The following is a 13,556-nucleotide window of genomic DNA, read 5'->3' as shown; positions in this document are numbered from 1 at the left end:
GTCTAAGTCTGTTCACCATGAACTCGCATGCAATTCTGCCTAAATATGTGATTTTCTAATACGATTGGCTTTTCCATTGGACATACCAAACATGAAATGCATTCAACAATATCTGAGCTTCCAAATTCAAATGCAGTCTCCATAGAAATTCCTGATTTATCATAAGATGCAGTATTTTCTTTTCTTTTCTTTTTCTTTTTTTTTTCTCCCCACATATACACTGCTTCATTTTAGCTGTGGTAAGTTGTCACTTATCAGGACAGTACCTCTCCAGGAACCAGAAGTATCCCTGGAGAAGCTGTTCCCATACTGGGGCTGGGAGGAGGTACAACAACACCGAGCATCCATCCTTCCCATGTGGGTGGGTGAGAAACCCCCAGTGATTGCAGCTCCACACCTAAGTTTCTTGCACAGACCCCCATATGTTCAGAGAAAATTCACCTCAATACTTTTAAAGCACAAAAATTTGACATTCAGCTCATGGTAATTTTTAAATGTGTGAGCTTGTGTAGGCTTTTGTTTGGGTTTGCAGGGTTTTTTGCCAACATAACATTTTTTGTTTTTCCCCACCTACAGAGTGCTTTAACTGCCATAATACATTTTTTTACCTAACTTTCTGACCTAACAATTCTAATCTCCTATCCAGATCCTTCCATTTTTTGCTACATCCTAGGCCTTGTTAAATTGTTTTTCTCTTTTCAAGCTGTAATGACTGAAGAGTTGAATTCTGTCATTGCATAATCTACTGAAGCAATTTGCTCTTTCAGTGAGTTTTACCTGACCATTATTGCCATATTTTCCCTGCCAGTAGGAAGGTAAATATGACCATTTTCATGAATAGTACAAGGCTACAGATTTTGTGTTGACCTGACTGTGCAGCTCTCAGGACTTGTCTGGACTTGCCTCAGCCTGAGCTATTTTAACACCTTTTTATAATTCTGTGTTGGTCTGATTTCTAAGAAGGTGTGTAAAGCTAATCCCAGCTGAGTGCCAGCAGTGAGGCAGAAAGGATCCTGTAGACACATCCAAACTGAAGCCCTACTTGGAAACAACTCAGGATGCTGATGCTTGACCACTTCCATGCTTGGTAAAGATAACTAAAATGGACACTGAGACACAGCAGATGGGACACAACACCAAAGAAAAAGTTAGTTAAGTGTTGAATAACAATCTTAGTGACATCAATAGTAAGGCTTTTCAGTCCATGAATAGGGACTATAACTTAATATTACTACAACAAGACCAATGAGTTGGTTCTATTTTCTTTAGACCGTTAAGATTATTGTTAGGTTAAAAATAAATCCTTGGCTATGTATATGAACTTTTATGGTTTTTTTTTTTGGCCATAACAGTTCTTGGAGTATAACATACCCATAACAGGCATTATCAACTCTCCTCGGACCTGAAAAGATCTATTTCATCTTTCATCTAATTCTTTAACATTTCATCTTTTCCTGAAAACACAATTAGTCAGCAAGACCTGCCTATAGCAACTTCCTCCTATTGAATAGTTAAAATTGATTATATGACACATCAATACTAAAGGAGAAAACACTGGAAGAACATTTTGGACTGTAAAAGCACTTATTAATTTTGGTTTATGAAACCCCTAAAATAAAAACTAGGTTTTTCTATGAGGTCTGTAGTGATTTAGTGAGTGTAGTGTCTTGTAGTGAGTAAATTATACCTCCTTTGACCTAATTTCTCATATTTCTCATCATTTGCATCTTCTATTAGTTAGAGACATAAGTGGAAGCACTAAGAATCAAGTACTGATCTGCCTGAATTTTATCTTCCCCAACTATACTTTTTGGGGTTTTAAAGGATAGTGATGTAAAAAAACCTTTTTTTTGAAAAATTTTGTCTAAATGTTTTTTATAGTTTACACAGATGTATACAAATGGGTTCTATTATTTTGAGTCCTTTTCTTTAATTGTCCCAGCATTTGAAAAAAAATAAATATATAAGTTAAAACAATCTTTTAGGAAATGAAAGTCTATGCAGTTTTCATAAGGACAGAAGTTCAGGGGAATAATTCTTTTCAAGAACAAACAAAGAATTTCAGGTATGAAACATAGTTCTATCCCTTTTGTCGCACCCAAGTCAAAAAGACAGTATGTGTACCTCTTGAGAATACTAAGACATCTTCTCAAAACTTTCTTAGTGTCTTCTTAACATCTCCTAGATGCTTGAAAATGTCTGCTGTTGGGTTCTTAAGGCTCCTGAGTAGCATCAATTCAGTCACATATTTCAAGGAGAAGCCATTAACAAAACAAGCAGTCTGTGATACACTGTGAACTCTTCCTCCTGGAAGCGCTTTGAAAGAACTTTCCTTAGTATTTGCAATTACTGTAATGATGAATGCTGTGCCATCTTCTTCCTTCTCCCCACTTTGATGGAGAACAGTCCTAAAATTCTCGGCACTGCAGGACACCTAGGAACAGTGCAGGAGTTCTCAGGAATTTTCAATGCAATAATTATTTACCTATATACCTACCTACTTTTTGGCACTGCCTCTGAAACGAAAGATGGGCAGAGGGTAGGGATGGGATACAAAGAGAGGTGGACTGTTGAAGATATTTTTGTGGTATTGAAGATGAAATTGAGATTCTGGATTTTCAGTTCTTTGTAATTTGCTACCATATGAAAATAATTAGCAACTACAAACTTGCATGAGAAAGACAACTATTTCCTGACAAAAAAAAGTATTTCTCCCACAAAAAAATACTTTCATCCTCTAAATTTACCTCACTCTTGGATAGAGGTAGAAATTTCTGCAAACCCTGACACTAATCTAAAAATTATGCAGCTAGTGCCCCAGAATTCAATCCAGCTGAAGTCATCTGCCTCACAACTTTTTGGTTCCAGGTATCATAGTCAAAACCACTTAAAACTCACTCTTTTGGAGTAAAAAAACCCAAACAATCAGACAAAGAACTCCCAATGAAACCAGACAGGATCTTTTGCAGAAATGCAGTTACACGTTACAAGTTGCCTGATAGATGAACTTTTAAGTCTCCTTCACCACGAGGAAATTAGGAACCAGGATGGTTCTCTTAATCTATTGTTGCTGAATTGAATTGGAGGTGATTTTTCTTCTAACTAATACAGTAGTATTCAAACTTTATTTGGACAAGTGGGAAATCTGTTTAACAGAAGGTGCCTGAGTTCTCAGAAACCCTTTAGGATTTGTGGCGTATCAAAGAGAAGGGTTTAATCAGGACATTCAGATGTAAAACATGCTGCAGGTGCTAGCTGTAATGACATCCTGCAAACCTGTCTCTCAGATTATTCCTTTAGATAAAAGGAATATATACATACATATACATAAACATACATATATATATATATATATATATATATTAGAGTGACACTTGTTATAACCTCTTTTTTGTTCACAATCATATATTTTATTCTGTATGATCCTAACTTCTTTCTTTCTCCAACTGTCTGAGAGATTTCTGTTCCACCAGCAATTTTCTAGAGTACTGTCTTTAAAGAAAAATCCAAAAATGTCACAAACTGTGGCTTGCTTAGCACATTCTTGATATTTTTAAATTATGGTTAATCCTAATTTCATGAAACTGATTCCAGACAATTTCAGAATCAAAAAACCTTTTGTGATAAATCCACAATTTTCCTTTCTGATCTGATTAATCTGTTTATATACTGCTTCTGGATCAAAACTTACCTGTTTTTCAATAGGTATTAAAAATAATGTTATAGATCAGGGTCAGAAAACCCCTACTTACTAATCAGAAGATGGAAAAGAGTTCTCTGCTTTCCCCTATTTCTTAACAAAGACTACAGCCTACTGTTAAATCAGTACATGATATTAGATTAATATTTGCTATGAGTCCATAAGAGTTCTTACAACTATTAGAACACAAGATAAACTGACCTGTCTTCTCCCATTAGTGTGGATAGGTTAAACTATGATACCACATATGAACTTTGTGGGACCAAAAATAAGAATATCAGATCTTTATGCTACCAAAGTCATAGTTTGGTATGCATTATGAAATTTGACTTTTCACTAAGAAGTTTGGCTTTTTTAGCAAAGTATTTGCTAATCTTTGCTTACTGTCTTTGAACAGTGCAGTAGGGAGGGGAAGTATCAGACCTACTTTTTCACAAAATCTTTCTGTGTCTCAGAAATTATTTCAAACATGTCGAAGTCTTTTTCAGTATGACCAAAATATCAAAAGAACCTTTGTCACTGACAGCATAAAAATGAAGAAAATTCTTATTCTGTCTTACTGACTTATTTTATTTATAAAATGCTTTATTGTCCTGTTGGGAAAACAGTGAGATGCTTCATAAATGATCATTTACATAATGATTCCCCTACCCATCATTATGATTAGCAGTACCAGTTGTTAAGGGCATTTTCTTGTAAGGTTAATGCAAATGCTTTGCTCCTTAGGAGAAATTTGTTGATAATATTCCTAGAGAAGGGCACAGCTAAAAATTATTTTTTCCCTTAGACAGCTTTCAAGATTTGATTTTTTTTTTGAGAAGACATGGAAAGAAATATTTTATCAAAGCACTTCAAAATTCTCTCTAGTCCCGCCTCATATTTGCACTTGCAGTTTGAGACCAGGCATTGTTATCCTTCACTCAGGTGTGCAAACTGCCCACCAAGGGAGGGAGTCCTTTCCTTTTAGCAGCTGAACATGCAATGGAGTAAATGAGCAATTACAACCAGGACTGCTTGACACAACAGCTCCTAGCTTTACTCAGAACTAAGAAAAAGCAAATATTTGGAATAAGGTGATCTGTAGCTAAGTGGAAATCCTTGCCTATTTTATCTTTGCTGAGTTTTCAGCTACTATCTAGAACCAAGAAACATTTGTTCTGCTGAAACCAATGAATTTTAATTGAATGTTTGAGTCTGAAAAGATAAGGGGTTTTTTTTATACATTCACATTTTTCTCAATTAAAGACATTTTCTAACAGATCTGTATGTCTAAATAGTTCACTTGTTACTGACAAGCAGTCAAATTTGTGTCCATTGTTTCTATTACACAAAGAATGTGGATCTGGAAATTAATCTGTTTAGTTTTTTTCTCTTGTTAAGCCAAATAACTTCTAAAGAAAATAAAGATGTATGGACATGCTGGGACTGCAAACTAGACAGAACTTTGTGATTGAATCTTCTACTTGAAGCTTAAAATTTATTAAAGCTAAAATAGCATTCATTTAAATATTGGTGGCAATGAATTTCGTTCAACAAAAAATATCAATCAACCTATAGAAAAAAAAACAACGAATTTTTTTTTCATCCTAAAACTCCGCTTTGCTCTTCCTCTCCCCACTGTTTATTAGTTCTGATTCCTATTCCCAGCTCTTCTTTCCAAATCTCCTTATCCACACCTGTGATGTGTTTCCTGGGGGTGTGCCTGCCCAGCTGAAATTGTTCAGGTGCTTTCAGAAGGAAGGGAGCAAAGCTTGTTCTACAAATTTGGCTTAATCTCCAGGAACAGGCTGTACCACAAGCCTTGAAAGATTTCCTGCCCCAGACTCAGTCTGACTGCTCTTTATCTGATCAGCTGTCATACCAGAAACAAAGTGTACAACTACAGATGAGTTAAAAGGACCCTTTCTGTTGCAGCAGCATGTTAAGGTAATTGCATGATGAATTTCACGTCTTTCTTTTAGAGAGGAAAAACTAATAATTTAGCTAGAATGAGAAACTTCAAGTGTGTTTAGAATGTGCAGTGAGGTCTGTAGTGATGGATGGACATCTATATGGGCTGCTGACTTTAATGACATGCAGTGCTCCTACTAATTCTGAAAAGAAGTTTAAGATGAGATATTGTGAAATAGAATTAGGCGGTTTTTGCATTAACCTTATACCGTGAACTTTGTGAACCTGCTGGATGTTCCCAGATTGTTTATCTTGCTTTACATAATTTAAAGTGGAAACTGGCAGTGATGAAATATGAACAGGTTGTTCTTGGAAGTCTTTCTGTTTCCAAATGCTTTTAAAGGGTGTGGCAAACTCTTTAAAAGTACAGCAGTCACACTATTGACAGCTTGGTGTTTTAGAACAGAGTCTGTGAGCATAGTTGGCAATCTCTCTTCAAGTAATGGGAGATTTAAAAAGAAAAGAAGAAAAATAGGAGTAATAACATTTTTTTGTGTGTTGCTAATCCAGACTTGTCAAAAAATGGATATGTTGGTGGTACTGGAAGTTATTTTTGTGTAGCAGTAGATGTCAGATTTTTTAAAAAATTATATATATATATATATATAAAATTTTTTTTTTTCTTTTGGCTAGCATGTGGTTTTGAAATCTCAGGACACCAAATGGGTGCTCAAACTGGGCTATAACTTTTTCTTTTTTTAATATCTTTTCCTCAGTAGTTCAAAGTTATCATATTTGTTCTAATGTGAGATGAAGACTTTGTTATTTTCTCATGAAACTCTACTTCTGTCCTCCAGGCAGCCCTGGAGGACAGTGAAAGATTGGTATCTCAAAACTTTCAAAATAATCCACATTATTGCTGGCAGCTCTGACAAAAAGATTGCTATTAGTTGAGTCCCACAGGACATGTTAGTAGACCAGCCAGTCCCACTCTGTGAACATATTTATTATCTTCATTGGTTTTGGGATTATGAAAGGGACGATTCCAGAGGGCACTGGTGGTTCTTCTGCAAATAGAAGCTCCAACATTAAGGCCTTTCCCAGTGCACAAAGGAAAATATCTGTGTAATTTCTGAACAGTTGAGAAGTGTCATAAAGAAATGTAAAATATGTTAAAGAAATACATTAGTTAAAGAAACTTGGTTTAAAATAAATAAATTCTTCCAAACACTTAGCTCTTTGGATCTAGGTTTACATTGATCACTTTTCAAAAAATAACAGAGCTCTCAGCTAATTAAAGAACCTTTGTATTACAATAATTTATTACTTCCAAATTCTTTTAGATATTACTATTTCTTTGCTTTATTAATATAAATACAGCTATTACTATTCTTGCTTTGATTAGAAGGTCAAATTCTGCTTACTTAGGTTTGGCTTGATCAGAGTAAAGAATTTAGTAATGAAATAAAGAAATAACACCCTTTAATTCTGATTATAATATAAAGGAAAACAAACTTCTGAGTAACCAAAATCTTTATTCCATAATGTTAGCTGGAAATGCCACAAGAACTCATTAGATCAATGGATTAGAAGAGATTAAAATGTTTATTTGCAAAATCTTATCACTTCTGATCTACTATTGAAACAAGGAATGGAAATTCAAGGCTATAAGGACATACTGGGGGAAAAAAATTCCCCAAAACCCTCAAAACACAACCCCTCCAAAAGAAAACAAACAGTAAAACAATCAAACCACCCTATCTTATTCAAGTCTGTTATATTTAAGCAGAACATCTCATACACAAGAAATTTACTTAGGATTTATGAAAACGTTTGGCTTTTCAAGCTTACCTAGTTCTTCAAGCTCTAAAATATTGACAAATATTTTGCTTTTAGCATTGTACCTGAAGTTTTATCACTTTCTAGTACTAAAGTATGACTTAGTTGTAAAAGAGGGCCAGGTACTGGTATTGCAGAAGTTATCACAAATGCCTTTCTTGGTCTGTTTATGAACTCTATGGATCTGCAGGTTTTTTCTTTCGACTTGCCTCTATTTAATATGACTAATTGATACATCAGAGATGCTAATGCATATTTAACACTTCTTAGCCACTGGGGAGTTAGGCAATCTTTCCTTATGCACAGAAACACTTCTATAATACAGAAGATTTTTGAAATACGTGGTTTTTACAAATGCCACTAAGGAAAGGAGAGTGTATGCGATTTCCTAAGAGCCTTTTTAGGTTTTTCAAATATATTTGTGAAGTAATTATAGCCTGATTGCAGCTACTGATCATATGTCATAGTAAAATGTCACAGTAAAATATCATAGTATAATGGTACTAAATCTTTTTTTGTCAGAACAAAACTCATAATGTTGTAGATAAGAATAAAATTCGAAGTTTAGCAAAGGAGACATCCACTGGGGGATCATAAGTATCATTCAGTGTAAAAATGCTCCACCACTTTGCTGTATTTTATTATTCTTCCTTTGAATCCTGTCATCAGAACCACCTTTCTTTCAGCTGAGTAAGAACTGATGCCTCTCCCATTGGGGTCTGTCTCTCTTATCCAGCCAGAAGGATCACTTTTAAGTTTCATGAGGTAAGAGGTAGTCCCTCTCCCTATGAAGTTAAGTGAGCCGTCAGTTTTAGCCCCTGCTGACTGAGGAGCAGAGAACTGAGATCACAATAGCACTTCTGATATGCTGGGATGTCAGGAAGAGATTCATTAGAACTAAAATGCCATTCTTAAAAGCGCAGCCTTCAGTGCAGCAGCTGCTTTTGTTCTCTGCTAGCAGTGTGCTTTCACTCAGTGGCATAGCTAGACCACATTTCCAGCAGCTAAAAGGCTTTAGCTGTCTTATGTAGACCAGGCAGGCGTTGGTTGGATAAGCCATGAAAATTGGTGGAACAATCAATCTGTATAATTTGCTTTATATAAGTGAGGTTAGAATTAATGCTCTTTGGTATGTTTGTCTTGGTGGCTTTTAATAGGTTTGATTGAGTATAAGTGTTTCTTGCAGCTTTCTGAGTTTGCTACCAAAATTAGAGGCACACTGAAGACTTTTTCCTTCATTTGATTTCCTTTAAACTGTTCAAATATCTCACTAAAATCATAATATTTTAATTAAAATAACCAAACAGATCACAGTATATCTGATGTATCTTAGGAGAATTTATGGTGCCATATAAACTTAATTTTTACTATATTATAATTTCTAGAGGATTTATAGAAGGATAGATTTTCGTTCTGAGACTTAATAAGACTCTCTTCTTACTAAATGCCATAATAATGCAGGAACAGCACAGAAAAAAACATATCTTAGTTTTGTACCCACACGTTATTACGAAGTAATTTAGGCTGTTCTGTTTTTAGTAATGGAGTTTTGAGGCGCCTACTAATCCTCTTAAAAATGACTAATCCTTCCTGTGTTTAAGGAATAGCCATTTAAGTCAGTTATGTAGTGGGTTTCAGGATTCTAGTTTTCTGTGTTTTCCCTTGTAAAATCAGGATAATAGTCTCACAGATATCACATGAAGAGAAATCCATCATTGATCATGAAGCTGTGCCACCTTTGGAATGGACATTTATTAATATCTAAAATGGAATTATAAGTCTTGTGGCAAACACCAAACTTTTCACTGGAGTTTTGCATGGCTTTTAAATGAGGAAAGTTTGAAGACTGCAAGCAGTAACCTTGCTCCTGCACACTAGGGAATTGTTGATTTATGCTATATATGTAGTTGCAAAACAGCAATGCATCAAATAACCTTATGAGTCTGCCTAAGCACAAAATCTTTCATTTCTCTGTAGTGAAGGAGCGAAACAAGTTTGCAGCAGTTCTGGGGACACAGCATCTTGGGAAAAGCAGGGTTATGAGAAACTATTGGCAGGCTGAAATTGTTCAAACACAGCTGTCTTTGCTAGAGTTCTGAAAGGGATGTTACACCTGTGAATTGTAAAATTTGCTGCTGATGTTGCTATCAAGACACCTGCTCAGGCATACAAATAATTGTGAATAAATCAACCCTGGGAATTCAATATTCTCGGCTGTAATCCACTCATTTATTTTACAATGAATTAATTACAGTACCTGGAATCAGTTCTTTTCCAGTCACTAGGAAGTTACAGAAATATTTTCTTCCCCAGAGTTTTTGTACTATTATATTGTATCATGTTCAACATATTTTTTATATTTATGCTTATTGAATTTTTATGATTATGGTTTCACCATTTAATGTACATGAAATTCTTCTAAAAAATAGAAGAACCTACCAGGTACTCCTTGTTACAAAGAGACTATTCAGCTTCCTGCAGCCTGAAGGAATGTGAAAGAGCCCTAGGAAGGAGAATCACCAGTTTAACAGTTTGAGAGCTTTTTGCTAGTTAATGTCAAACACTAACAGATCCTCTTCCTGTACTTATGTCTCACTCTCAGCTTTTTCTATTGCAGAAAATCTAAAATGCTCTACAGAGACAACTGCTTGACTTTATCACAGTAATCCTTTACTTTAGGGTTTACAATCAGGATAGACTTTTTTATTGCTTTTTTATCTAGAAGACACTGGATGTCATAGCACTATGAGAACAAATTGTTGCAGAGATCAGAGTTCTTCCCTTAGGCTGATACATCTTGGGATATTTGTGAATATTGGCAGGTTTTATTCACATTCTGATTCCATGTAGATATTTTTGGGAAACTAGAATTTTCTGTAGACATGATAAGATTTAGCTTCATGAGTTTTCTTTTCATTTGCACTTATTCTTAATCCAGTCTTCATTTGAAACACAGACCATATTCAAGTGACTTATTTTATGACTGATATCTTTATCTTTTCATGTTGTCAATTCAGACCTATAACAGTGTGAACAAGCAAAGTTAAATTACAGCTCAGTAAGGCCTTTTGTGCTGTTGAACATAAAGCTTTTCAATTCAGGAATTAGTACTCTAAGAACCCTTTTTACCTAACCTGTTGATTCTTGTGCCCTTAAATTAAAGTAACTACATTTTTGTGTTGAGAATTACCTCTAAGTAAGGAGTGGAGTGAGAATTCTGAAAGTGATTTTTTTATCAAAGATGTTGTTAGGTGCATGGTACTTTTAGATAACGAGTACTTGCCTTCCAGAAATCACACTCAGATTGGGAATCCAAAATCACTAGTAGCAAAATTGTAGGCAGGTTAAAATGATGCTTATTTACCTACAGCTCTGAATGCTATCAGGAACTAATCACTGATGTTCACTTGCTGCTCTTTTTCACAATGCTAGTAAGAGTTGTCATTGAATAAGTTTCTAAAGGCATTTATCTAAAGAGGCACAATCGGCCTGATTTAAAGGTCCTATGCACAGCACAGGACCCTATTGATGTCCTGTGTCTTTGCTGCAGGAAATATTATATTAGCCCTCTAATAAAACAATTAAGTTCTGTTTTCAGAGAACTCTGGAAGGTTCTCCAGAGTCCTTTGTGGCTAAATAATTCTTATACAAGATCTACAAAATTTTGGTGGGTTAACCTTGGCTGACTGTGAGACTCCCAATCAGCTGCTCTTTTGCTCACTCTCCTCAGCAAGACAGGATCAGAAAATAAGGTCAAAAAGCTCAGGGGTCACTATAAAGATCACCTGCTAATTATCGTCACAGGCAAAATAAACTTGACTAGGGAAGATTAATTGCCAATTAAAAATAGGAGAGTAAGGAACAAAGACAAAAGTAAACCCTCTTTGCCCTCATCCCTCCCCTCTTTTCAGGATCAAATTCACTCATGGTGCTTTTACATCCTCTCCCACCAAGCATCAGTGTGGATATCTGCTCTGTGTTCTGTCCGTGGGCTGCATTTGGATAAGCAAGTCCACACTGTCTACATGGGCTGCAGGTTGAGCTCTGTTCTGGTGGTGCTTGGAGAAACTCTTTCCACACTGACACTGGCATCTGCAGGGCTTTTTTGCTCAGATTTTTTTCACTCTCCATCTCATAACTGGCATGCAGCACTTTTTGCCCTTTCTTAAAAACATTATCACAAAGCTACCAGTGTTGTTGATGGGCTCAGCTTTGAGCATCAGTGGAACTGGCTGGGACTGGTTCTGTCTATGGGGGTGGCTCCTGTTCTCTTGTCACACAGGGCACCCTGGCAGGTCCCCACAATCATAAACTTGTCACATAATCCATTAATAAGTTCTACTGAGTAGTATAAGGTTTTTCTTTATCTGCTTTTTGCTGTGACGCCTTCCCTGTGGAGCAGTAAAAGTGAACTGGCAAATACCTGTGTGACCTGATGTTTGATATCAACATTTAAACCAGAAAACTTTTAAAGGATATTTTTCTTGCATTTTCCCAGTACATGAAGGAACTGTTTAGTGCTTTCTGTAAATTAGTTTTAAGTGTCACTGAAGAGTGTGTGAAGAAAGAGTACTGTAGGGATTACGATATCTCCTGTAACCTTTGTTACCTCCTGTTTTCCTTGGGTTATAATAAGGCACTTTAAAAAATATGACTGTGCTCAACTTAGGTTTGACTGAAGAACTTACAACAATTAAATTTCCTAACTTGGTATTGTAATTATATATACACACACAAACATATATATATATCTATATATATATAGCTATATATATATATACACATACCAGCTTCTTGTATCTTGAGTTTTCTTCTCGTTTACAGATTTCATTGAAAAAATTAATTTTTCAGCTGAGAAAGTGAAAAAAGTTAAAATTATCTTGTATTTATTAGAAATATTCCATAGCAGTGGAAGAAATTACTTGTAGTTTATAAATGTTATTAAAGTAAACCAACTCTGAAATTTTGGAAATTACTATACTGCTTCCTGTTAAAAACAAAGTAGTTTAAATCAGAGTGTGTTCTTAATATTGCAATCACACATAAGCAGCCATTAGAAAAACCACACATTATTACTAATTTTCAGGAATAATGGAAGTTTTACGAAGCTTTTAGGTATGGTAGTAGAAAGTTTCATCAACTATGACAGTTATGGATTGCTAAAAATATTTGCCCATTGAAAAGTGAAGGTCATACCAGCTATTCCAGTGGTAGTTTTAAAGCACTGAATAGACCTCCTTCTATAAAATAATGTTTTTATAGGATATGCCTCACTTCTTGCTCCATTTAGGAGTGATAACCTTTATTTGAGTAGTTGAGTCTGCTAGGCTCTGAATATGCTATTTCACTGAATATTGACATGCAATGCCCATGCAGCTGCACTACTGCATGAAGGAGTCCTTAGCAGTGCTGCAGAAAACTCACACCATGACACTCCACATGTACTTCCTTTTGCTGCTTTGTCCTGTTTCATGGTATTTACTTCACCACTCCAATGAGTCTGCTGTGCAGATATTTATAAATCTCTCAAGTGCACCCTGGCAGTAGGGAATTGAAGAAAGAAGTGAACTGAAGACAATATCATAGACTATCCTGAGCTGGCAGGGTCTGACTAGGGTCATAAATTCCAATTCTTGGCCCTGAACAGAACAACCCAAATGTCACACCATGTGCCTGAGAGCATTGTCCAAAGAGTTTTTAAACTCTCTCAGGCTTGGCACTGTGACCACTTCCCTAGGGAGCCTGTTCCAGTGCCCAACCATCCTCTGTGTGAACAGCTTTTCTTATATCTAACCTAAACCTCCCCTAACACCACTTGGTGCTTTTCTCTTGGATGTGGCATCATATCTTGTACTTACTAGAGATTTTCTGTATCTATTATGGGAGACATGGTAACATCTTATTCCTTTATGAAGCCACTTGTTTATTTTTACTTTATGAATGCAAAAACTTGAAATCTTCTTTGAATATATCACCGCAGGATCTCTGTGATACAAAATGTAATGTTTCTCTGTGTCTCTCTGAAACCCTGATGTGAGGAACAGCTTTGAGCTGCAAAGAAAAATAAATGCTTCCTTTTTTTATTTCACCCCTTTTTTTGTCTAAGTCTTTCAGTGAAGGTTTTTGC

At 35.6% G+C, this 13,556-nt stretch overlaps 1 long non-coding RNA gene across 1 annotated transcript; it reads left to right on the top strand.

Annotated features, from left to right (window-relative positions):
• Positions 1-5,518: 5,518 nt before the first annotated feature.
• On the top strand, positions 5,519-9,634 carry LOC117244300. Its single transcript, XR_004497116.1, has 3 exons — positions 5,519-5,626; positions 8,116-8,194; positions 9,407-9,634. It is a non-coding gene; the product is annotated as an uncharacterized LOC117244300 (long non-coding RNA).
• The last annotated feature ends 3,922 nt before the right edge of the window (positions 9,635-13,556 follow it).

The sequence above is a fragment of the Parus major genome, chromosome 4 (genome assembly GCF_001522545.3).
Source record: "Parus major isolate Abel chromosome 4, Parus_major1.1, whole genome shotgun sequence".
NCBI lineage: Eukaryota > Metazoa > Chordata > Aves > Passeriformes > Paridae > Parus > Parus major.
Note: the sequence above shows the minus strand (reverse complement) of the source record. Positions and strands in the feature narration are given on the sequence as shown.